The sequence below is a fragment of the Diuraphis noxia genome, unplaced genomic scaffold (assembly GCF_037042655.1).
Source record: "Diuraphis noxia isolate RWA-SAM2 unplaced genomic scaffold, SU_Dnox_SAM2 contig0001, whole genome shotgun sequence".
Lineage (NCBI taxonomy): Eukaryota > Metazoa > Arthropoda > Insecta > Hemiptera > Aphididae > Diuraphis > Diuraphis noxia.
Genome location: NW_028301711.1, coordinates 95,462,769 through 95,474,056, shown reverse-complemented (window position 1 = coordinate 95,474,056; position 11,288 = coordinate 95,462,769). Strand labels below are relative to the sequence as shown.

Below are 11,288 nucleotides of genomic sequence, written 5' to 3'. Positions count from 1 at the left end.
ATATGTTTCATAGTATTTTATTCAGTTTTTTTTCCACAGTAGGTAAGTTGTTTTAACAACTAAGAAAATAAATTGTGGAGTTGCTTTTAAAATTTAATTTAATTTATATTTGATATAAAAACATAAACCGTAACAGCTTTTTAAACAATCAAAACAAAAGTATGCAAACTTAAGAATTAACTTATATATTTTTATGTGAGTAGACGTTGCATTTCTTTACTGTTCAAACATAGAGCATTTATTCGTATAAAAATGAGTGATTTTTTGAGAAGAATTAGCAGACATTTGAAATGCTTTCATTTTCTTGGCCACCCGAAATTCGTAACCACTCTTCTTTTTCTTTTTCGAATCCATAGAAACTAAATATATTAAAATATTTGAAAAATGTACATTAACCTTTCAGCAGGCGCGTATGCACTTTTGGTACGACAATTATAGATTTATTGACATTTTACGTGCCAATTAATACTGGAGTTTCTCCCATTTTACAATAACGTATTTATTATTAACTTATTTATTTATTTAATTAAATTGTTTTTTAATAATTATTAATAATTATTAAAAAGTATGTATACAAATATAAAATATTACATGGATAAGAATAACATTTTCCCAAACAATATTTGTATTAAAAGCTTTAAAATTTATGTATCCTAAATTAGTAAATTGTAATTAAATATATTTGAAAAACATTATATCGTATTAAGTAAGTACAACACGCGCCTGCTCGTGTAATACATAGTAGCGCGCCTACCGAAAGATTTAAATATATGATATACATAGCGCATATGCGTGTCCACTACAGTTAACTAATATTTAAATAGTATGAATAATATTTTTAAATCATTTTTCATTTACTTAGCATTAATACACAGCAAAAATAACAAGTTTTATTAGAGTGCATTACACACTAATGAGTGTGACACTATTCACTAGCCACTAGGTGATTCGACCTTTTAAAAAAGTGTTAATCTTAAAAGTTAATTAATTAATAAATACGGATTTTAAACGTACAGTGTGAATAATAATAATGGAAATACATGTTTTAATTTTAGAGCGTCCTCTCCCAAAATTAAACTATTGCGGTTCAACGTGACAAAACGCCCTCGTACGCCATTGCCCAAAAATAATAATAACAAGTTTTAATATTTTGAGTATCGTTCAATGACAAGTATTGAATTGAGCTCTAATCAAATCAATAATTAATGTTCTTTATGTAAGCCATAAGAAGTACGATTAATTCACTATAATAAGTATAAAATAAAATGCGACATCTCGATTCGTTTGAGAATTTTGCAAAAAATACGGCTACCTATGTGTTTATTTTAACATTTAACATAATATTCCAATAATAATTTTAAAATATCCAGATTTTGAAGTTATAAATCGAATTTAAAAAAAATCTTCATTAGGGTGACAGTGGCATCACAGTGAATATGCGTATACCGCGTACTCACGCATTTCAGAAACACCATGTATGTACGTAAGTTTAATTCTGAGCGATTAATTGCGCATCCGCGTTTGAATCACCTAGTGTATAATGTATTTAAGATAACCTAATGGAGTAATGGCTAATAATAACAATTATTTTAAGTATATTCTTACCTTACGTATAAGTATAACGTCTTACAGGCAGTAAATCGTAATAATCGTAGTTGTCGCTTGACGATAGTTCACGAAGAAATGGGACAAAAATACAACTGTCAATAATCCAATAATATTTTCTATTATGATAAAATAGTACTATCAAAACAAAATTACGACGTACTTCATGGTTCTATTTTATATGGTCAGTGGAAAACCCGAAATAAACACAATAATCAATGTACACACACGTCTTACATCGATTACGGTGTTCGGATTTCACAAGTCATATCTATAACTAGCTCAATAGTTATAATATAATAAATGATAACTAAACAATTATTTACATAATTTTACTGTAACAGTAGTAATACTAATACTTATGCATAACAATTACAAAATATATAATTTGTATAATATAATACACACATAACAAAATAGGTACGCTCTAATATATAGTAAATATATATTAAAATTATATAAAAAAAATGGGAAGAGGCCAAGAGGGGCGCTAATTTCTAAATTGATCATGGGGCGCACTGGGAAAACTCCCGGTGTCCCGGTGGACCAGTACGGGCCTGCACCATCATAATAATTTAAGAACAAACTCAGAAAGTTCTCTAAAAATATATGTACCACCTGCATCTTTAAATGAATACAGTTTGGACCAACATTTTAAACTATCTGATAATTCATCTTCGCTTAAATAATAAGTAAATTTTACTGTTGTCAGCTTCTCCCATTGTGTTTCAACTGTGCCGAACATGGATTTATTTAAAAATTGGTCAATAAATGGTAAATGTTTAAAAGAAGGGTGCAATTGATTGAGGCATTGCTTGGGTGAAAATAATTGTAGTTTTTGAAAAAACTCTAAATTGTCAGGTAGTCTTTTGTCTAGTTCATACAATAATGCCTTTATAAATGAAAATGCTTTGAATTCTAATGTTTTAATATCATTAGGATCAATATTTAAAGTTTTTAATACTCTATTGTAATCTAGACCATAGTCACATTTATCTGAAGAATTATAAACATCGTTATTATTAATTTGGTCTCTCATGAAATTAAAGCCTTTTGAAATAACATTAACATTAATAATTTTTTTTGCAAGAAATAAAAATAAGGAACTTATGTCATCATAAGATCTTCCAATATCGACAAAACTTTTTTGGAATGTTATATTTAAATGATTGACTTCATATAGAATTGGTTTAATTATTAACAAATATAAGTAATTTACATCATCATTCAACATCTGATTTAAAACTCTAGCAACATAACACTTTTCTTTTTTTACCACTAGTGAAAAATGTGTTTTCAACTCCAACCAATGTTCTACAATGTTATTAACAACATTCGAACGAGCTAACCAACGAGTAGCTGATAACTGATGAAAATTGTGAAATTTTTTATTATTTGGACCAGAATTAATCAGGTCAAATGTTCTTTTGTACTCGGCTCTTCGGAGTGGACTAATGTGGAACCAATTATAAACTTCACGACATATATAATCAATATGGCTAGGAAATTGATCACTAGCTTTTGAAATTGCATTATTTAACGAATGACAAATACATCGAACGATTTGTAAATTTGGATTATTTTTTTTCAGAAGAGCAAACAGCGAATGATTTTTCCCACAGAGATTGCTAGCTCCATCCGTGCCAATTCCAATTAATTGGTTAATATCAAGGCCTATATTTTTGATATATTTGCATAAATGTTGAAACAATAAGTCAGCTGTGCAGCTATCTACTTCGACTAATCCTAAGAATTCAATTTTTATACATTGATCCTTAATACTAAAATATTTTATACACAGGCATAAATATTTTACAACAGAAATATCAGTTGATTCGTCGACAATGAGTGAAAATGGGCCAGTATTACAATCTTTAACTAAATCTTCCAATAGTGAAGGCCCTAAAACGTTTTTAATTAAACTTGAACACTTTGTACGATGGAGCTTTAAATTAGTTAACAAAGAATTATTTCCCATTAACTTGAGTATTTCACACAAATGGTCCATACTCCTAATTGAACTGTGAGTGGCTACATAAACAGCAAGTTTTAAATCTAACTCTTTTTATTCGTTTGTAACAATTATTATATTATTTAATTTACTCTGGTTTGAAGACGGCTTGATCATTTTCATATTTTCCACATGCACTTTGGTAGTGCTATGTTTTTTTAAATCGGTCAAGTGTGCCCTTAAGTACGGTTTGCAAACTTTACAGTAACTTTCATTTACTTCGTTTGCTAGTGGGTCAGCTTCAGACAACCATCCTAAATTTATTTGAATAATGAATCATATAATGAATTAATAATAATATGAGTTTTATTACCTTTTGCCCATGAATTCTGCTCCCAATCTTTCCTGTACTTGCGCAACTTATTATTTTTAACTTTACCCATTATAATTTGTAAGCTGACAAATTTCAAATTTCGAGATTTGGATTATTGGAATTATGTTTTAAAAAATATATCTTGGAAATAATATGAAAAAATATGCCACATACAATATGCCAATAATATAAATATGTGAACATACTGTGATGAACACTCTTAATACAAATTATCTTCTACAGATAAATAAAATGTACCTTTAAAATATAAATACCTATCACTGGCAATACCAAATTGGAATTTCCAAAACAATATTAATAATACATATAGGTTCTATATTATTATTGAAAATATAATACCATTACAGATAATTTTATATTAATTTATAACTCAAAAAACAAAGCTTTACAGTCAATCTATAGCATTTTGGACCTTTGATTATTTACAATAAATAATAATTATAATATTATTTAAATTTATGCGGGAAATGTTAATATATTATCATATTATGCATAATATTATGGCTAAATAATCGTATAAGTCTGGTAACACTGCATTGCAACCAATGTAGCCGTATTTTAGCCAAATCCTATTCTAAAATCGCCATACCTGTCGCCACCCGCCAAAAAAAATAATTATGCACCAGCACGATTTAAGATAGTATGGTTGCCCAACGACCCATTAGAAAAATGTTATCACACAGCAACGATTTGAATCAAAAAGTCACGTGATCTGTGACTGTTTCCGCATCTAGCGCTCATAACGGTTAAAATTATAAAAACGAATTAACATTGTTATGATAAACACTTATAAATATATAATAATAATTAATAATCATATAAATCATATTATATTATTATTATTTATTTATATTATAAATTGGTTTTTTAATTATATTATTTTAAATACATTGTAGAATAACTAGAATTTGTTATTAATGTTATTATGTTTGTCTATTAATGATGAATAATATTTATTTCCATGACATAAAAAAGTTTATTATATTATATATACATGTTTATTACTATTTATTAATTAGTTTTTATTTTAATTTATAATGTGTTACGAATTTACGATGGTCATTGGTCGATGATAATTAATAATTGTTGTCATTATCATTATTGATAGTAAAATTACTTATTATATAGTATGTCATAAATACATTAAACAGTATTGACAATTTTAAAATAGTCCACCAAAAGCGCTAGCACCGGCATCAAAATTTAAGTCGTATGCCGTCTTATCATAGCTCGTTGGGCAACCATACTATCTTAAATCGTGTGCACCAGCCACATAAACAAAGTAGCCACTTTGGCGATAAATCGCCATACCTGGCAACCCTGCTTGTGGTATCTAATATCCCATATTCGTAATTTGTCGTGATATCTTCGGATAACTTCGGTGCCATGTTAATACTAGACCAAGTCGTTGAAAATGAAATTAACGACTAGCCACTACTCACTATACTCCGTACCACAAGAGAACGCATACGGCGGCCGACCAAAACTCGTCGTTTTCGCGCATGAGCTGATTGCCGTATGCGTTCTCTGGTGGTATGGTAGGAGAAATTTGGCCTCGGTACGACGGAGAGCAATCATTCGGATGCGCCAGCCGTATGCGTTCTCTCGTGGTACGGAGTATAGTCTAGCGCTAGCCTATACGCTGTGTTTCGACCGTTATAGTGAGGATCGTCGCGGCTGCACGTTATCCCGTTTACGTCGTACACTCGTACTACATTATAGGCCATAGGTACTATACTGCAAGACTGCAACGCCGATTATCAAAAACATAATATATTTTTATGACTTAATGTTAATTAATATTAATATTATAAATATAATTGTCTATTTCCGTACATCGGTTCTATGCATTTTTATTGGGTTAATGGTTAATGATAGATAATTCAAGACAGTGAGGTATTTATTTTTATTTAAAATACACTTGTTACTAATTTACTATACGTCCCGTGTAGTTTTAATTGCTTGAAAATTAAATGTATAATATTGTTTAAATTATTATTAACTAAATATAACTTATTCCATATTAACAATATGTATAACCATAGCGAAGTTGTAAATCAATTAAAACAAAAATGTTTTTCAAGGCTTTCATTTATATTTTTAAAAATTTAAAAGTATTTAAAATAAATAATTTTAATAATAGTTGATACGAATTTATTTTCCATAAGGGGGGTTTTCCTAATTGTTTTCCTCACACATTAACGCCTAACGCCGAAAGTCAGGAAACGCCACTGGACCTTATCATATTTATTTAAAATGTCTAAACAGTCAATTTCAGAAATTGTTCCCGAAGTTTGTACTGCTATCATTGATGTACTGAAAGAATTTATTAAAGTAAGTCAAATATATTATTAATTATATTAATTTATAAATACGTACACGTTACTATAGCTACCAATTACCATGAAAACCTGATCTAAATGTATCTTATTGTTGTCTATTTCCTGATAGGAAAGTGAATATAGTTGGTATACTTTGGGGGGACAGAAGTAATAAAAAATTCCGATTAGTTTTCATAAGCACCAGGAAAAATAAAAAAAAAAATTAAATTAAGGAAAAATAGAAACTTTTACGCAAAATTGGTTTTTGACACAAGCGATTTTGGTTTTTGCTGTAGGTAACTCTAAAAATTAAATATTTAAAAATGAATTTATAGTTAATAACTTTCAAAATATTCATAATAGCTATAAGGATTAAAAATAAAATTTAAAACAAGGTTCCAAGTGAGTAGGTTCTATAACCAAAAAATCTAAAAAATATAAACAATTTTGTGTATAATTATTTTATGTTCAAATTTGTACGAGATTATACATTAAATCATTAGATCATTGAATTCAAATGTAATATCATCCATTATACAGTGACCAACTGTAACCTACTGACTACTGCACTACTGTAGAGCAGAGCGACATCCACTTACTCGCTTTTTTATTTAATTTTACCAATATTACGATATGAAATAAAATATTTTTATATTTATATATTTTATTTATTAAATAAATTATTTTTAAATAATATTTTCAAACCAAATAAGCGTACTTAAATATAATTGAAATTATGAAAAAATGTATGTTTACTTCATCAATATAAAATATTTTTAAATTTTATTTCTCAATTAAAAATCTTTCATAAAGGCAAGTGATTGGGACAATATATCGGATGGACAATTCATATCGCTATTGGTTTCTTTTGGATCACATATAATTGTCGTAGCTGATGTTGATGTTGATTTTGATGGAGCAATATCGTTAATTCGTTTTGTGGCACCCATGCAGTGCCGCAACATCCACCGGGGCAATGCCCTGGGGAACGGCCTCCTTTGCTATTTTGTGGCCCCTATTTATAATTTTCACAATTTTTAATTTTTATATTCCCAATACTTACTGTATTGTGAGAATTAGTGACAATTGTGTATACTATGTAAGATAAAATTAATCTGAAAAATGTTTGTATTATAACAGTACCCAATTGTCCTAATTATCAAAATTGAGTGCTTTAAACGCATGCTTCTTTCTATCCGCATCTGTGTCCACGCCAGCAGTCGTTTTTCATCGTGCGGTATAGTTAAAACTAAAAGTATGTCAGATTCAAATTTTCTTTTAGGTATTTCTGCAGCGTACTATATTATCGCGAATGCGAAAAAAAAACGTGAGAAAAAGCGTTCCAAATGGATAAAAAATTATTTTAAAACACGAAACTTCGGTATTATTAACGATTTGCAATTGGACGAAGACTTCCTGTTAGGAAACTTCACGCGAATTTCCAAAGCAAATTTTTTTTCGTTATTAAAAATGATCGAGCCCGAAATTGTAAAACAGAATACCAAATTTAGAGAGGCAGTACCGCCTAACATAAAATTGTTAATAACACTTCGGTATTTAGCTACTGGCGATTCATTTTCATCTTTTATGTACCTATTTAGAGTTTCCAAACAGTATATATCAGCAATGCTGCCTGTGGTTCTTAAATCTATAGTGAAAGCACTAAAAAAGTACATCAAGGTAAGTGGATGAATATTGTAACAATAAATAGAAACGATTAGGTACACTTTTTACTAAATTATATTCTTTTATACATAAAACATAATAGACAATAGTTATGACTAATATATCGATTAACTTTTATTAATATTTATACATCTATGTTTGTTAGAATTTTACCTTATATGTATAATAATTAATAATTATTATGTGTTGAATGTTTGAAAAAAATCTCTAAGTCCTTCAAACGTTCCGCTGTTATCTTGCGAAACCGGGCTAGGTGATATATGTCCCTCGACAATTGGAAATGTCAGAACTGTTTTCACTTTCGAAAGTTCCATTTGACGTTGCTGGAGACTCATGTGGCAACAAACGCCTTTCTTTAATCATGTTTGCTTCCATTTCTTTCATTTGCATATCCAGGAGCCAATTTGTTATATTGCGCTTGGCGAATAGTTGATTCATTGGTTTTAATTTTTTTATATTGTCTGCAACAAAATTACCAAATGTGGTCCATTCATCCTTTTCTGAAATCGAGTCAGCTGCCTTTTTCATAAACTTATATGCTTCCTCTTCTCTATCATTCAAAACACTTTTTTTAAGACTTCTCTTAGTCCTTATCGGCTGTACAAACTCATGTTCTTCGGCGGCAGAATGAGAGCCAGTTGAGTGTTCACTTCCTAATTCAGCATGTATTTTCTACAAATACACGTGATAACTATTATAATATATTATTAACTATACAATTTTAAATGCATAATAAATAATTTAACAAAATAAATACAAATTAAACATTTGATTTATATGCATATCTACATTTTTTTATTTTTTTATTACAGCTACCTTCGAATGCTTTAGAGTGGAGATTGATCGCGGATAATTATAACAAGCGTTGGAATTTTCCTCATTGTATAGGTGCACTAGATGGAAAACACGTAGTTATTCAAAAGCCAGAAAACACTGTAAGTGAATTCCATAATTACAAAGGCACGAATAGTATTGTTTTAATGGCGATAGCAGATGCAAACTACTGTTTCATCTACGTCGATGTAGGATGTCAAGGTCGAATTTCCGACGGAGGGGTATTTAAAAATACTTCTTTTCATAAAAAAATGGAAAAAAACGAACTAAGTTTACCACCACGTGAAGCTTTACCTGGCCGTACCATGCCGGTTCCTTATGTGTTGGTGGCTGATGACGCATTTTCTTTATCAGAAAACATCATGAAACCATATACAACGGATTTAAGTAAAAAACCTAAGAGAGTGTTTAACTATAGATTGTCTAGGGCACGGCGTATAATAGAAAATGCTTTTGGCTTGCTTTCATCAGTTTTTAGAGTTTTCCGCAAGCCAATAGAGGTTAAAATTGAAGAAACTATTGTGAATATTGTATTGGCTTGCGTTTATTTACATAATTTTTTGAGGACACAGTCAGATTCGACAAACTATTATTCAATCTCGGGTTGCTTTGACAGTGAAGATGCCAGTACAGGAGAAATTATTCCGGGGTCTTGGAGGGAAATAACGTCTGGCGACACTGGATTAAGGCCACTCAGGGTAATTCCAAGAAGATCGTCTAACAGCGTACAAGATATTAGAGAAGAATTCAAGTCATACTTTACGTCTGATATTGGCTCAGTGTCATTTCAAAACAAATATTTGTGAACCGAAATAAGAAAAAAATAAATAATAATCCATTTTTTAATAATATACAACCTTACATTCATATTTTACATTATACATTATACGTCTATACCTTGTAACGAGACAGAAATAACTATACACAAAGTTTTCTGTAAATAGCGAACATCCTATGTTCGCTATACAGAGCATCTACCGCCGCGCCGCCAGCCGACAAGTCAGATAGTATTGACCGTAGTTCTCATGAGTGTGTGTGGCGAATACGCGCGCTAGATGGTGTGTTACACGCCACGCGTTTTGCCGTACGCGTACCAGTTACAATTATAATATTTAAACTTATAATTGTCGACCCGACTAAGATTATAAACATGTACCACAACGAAAGTATATCATGCCAGAGAGAACAATCGGTGATACCACCAAAGAATATTAACAGATAACACTAAAACACTAGAATGAAAAAACGGTAATTCTAATACACGGCAGCCGCCGTGATCATTGATATATAAACCCCGAGGCCGCGGCCTACAGCAGTCATTCGTCGACATCAGTCCGTGCCTCCACTCTCTGCCGTGTCTGGGGCCTATTTACTAGGTTAAAACAGCACGGTCGAGACACCGTTTTCATCGCCGCTACAGTACGCCGAGCCGTCGTCGCCCGGTCCGTGATAGTGTGTCTTTCGCTCTTACTCTTAGCTGTGTCTGGGGCCTACATATAGGTTCATACAGCACAGCTCAGAGTCATTCGTTTGTTGTTACCGCCTTTTCTGTATCTGGGGACTGTATGCGAGATCCAGACAGTACAGAAAATTGTGATCCGTCGTTGTCGTTACCACCGTCACTGTTACCGTACGCCAAGCCGTCATTGCCCCGTGCGTAATAGTGTGCCGATCACGCTCTTACTCTTAGCTGTGTCTGGGGCGTACATATGGGTTCATACAGCACAGCTCAGAGTCATTCGTTTGTTGTTACTATCTTTTCTGTATCTGGGGCCTGTATACCAGGCCCAGACAGTACAGAAAAGTGTGATCCGTCATGGACACCGAGCCATCGCCGCCGCCGCCCGACGCATATTTGTTTTACAGCTGCCGTAACCACCGCCGACGCCCGACGTGTACTGTTCTACCGCTGCCGTGACCAAAGCTGACGCTGTTTGCAGCCCGTCACCCAATCCAGTACAAAACAATTGTGTTACCCAAAGGACCGCTGACACCGTGAGTCAGAATATACATATTTGAATGATATAAATTCATTCCTTGTTGTACGTATTTTTAATTGTACATCGTATTTAACGATTAAAGTATGTATAAAGAAAATATTGTACAATTATAGAATAAGATGTTAATAAAGTATTGAACCAGAAAAAATTGTTTACACATTCAATTATTTTATTACAACCTTTATATTTATATATAATATGTATTAAATGTTTAATATGGATACGAATTTATTGATTTATATTATTTATTTATTTATATATATACTTATACATTATCGAAGAATAGAGTTGTGAAGTGTTTAAATATAATTATTAATCACATAGTGTAAAAATATTTCCACCAAACCTGAATGGGAAGAAATGTATTTTTAGAATTTATGTTTTCATTACTATTTGTACACTGTTTAGGTATGTGTATTATTTTAGATTTAACACAACCATGAATAAACAATTTCAAAAATTATGTATATAGGTATTATTAAAAACTTACTTGTGTA

The 11,288-nt window shown here is 31.0% G+C and overlaps 1 pseudogene; it reads right to left on the bottom strand.

The window, feature by feature from the left end:
• Positions 1-216: 216 nt before the first annotated feature.
• Positions 217-3,999, bottom strand: LOC107172811 (zinc finger protein 862-like; annotated as a pseudogene).
• Positions 4,000-11,288: the final 7,289 nt, after the last annotated feature.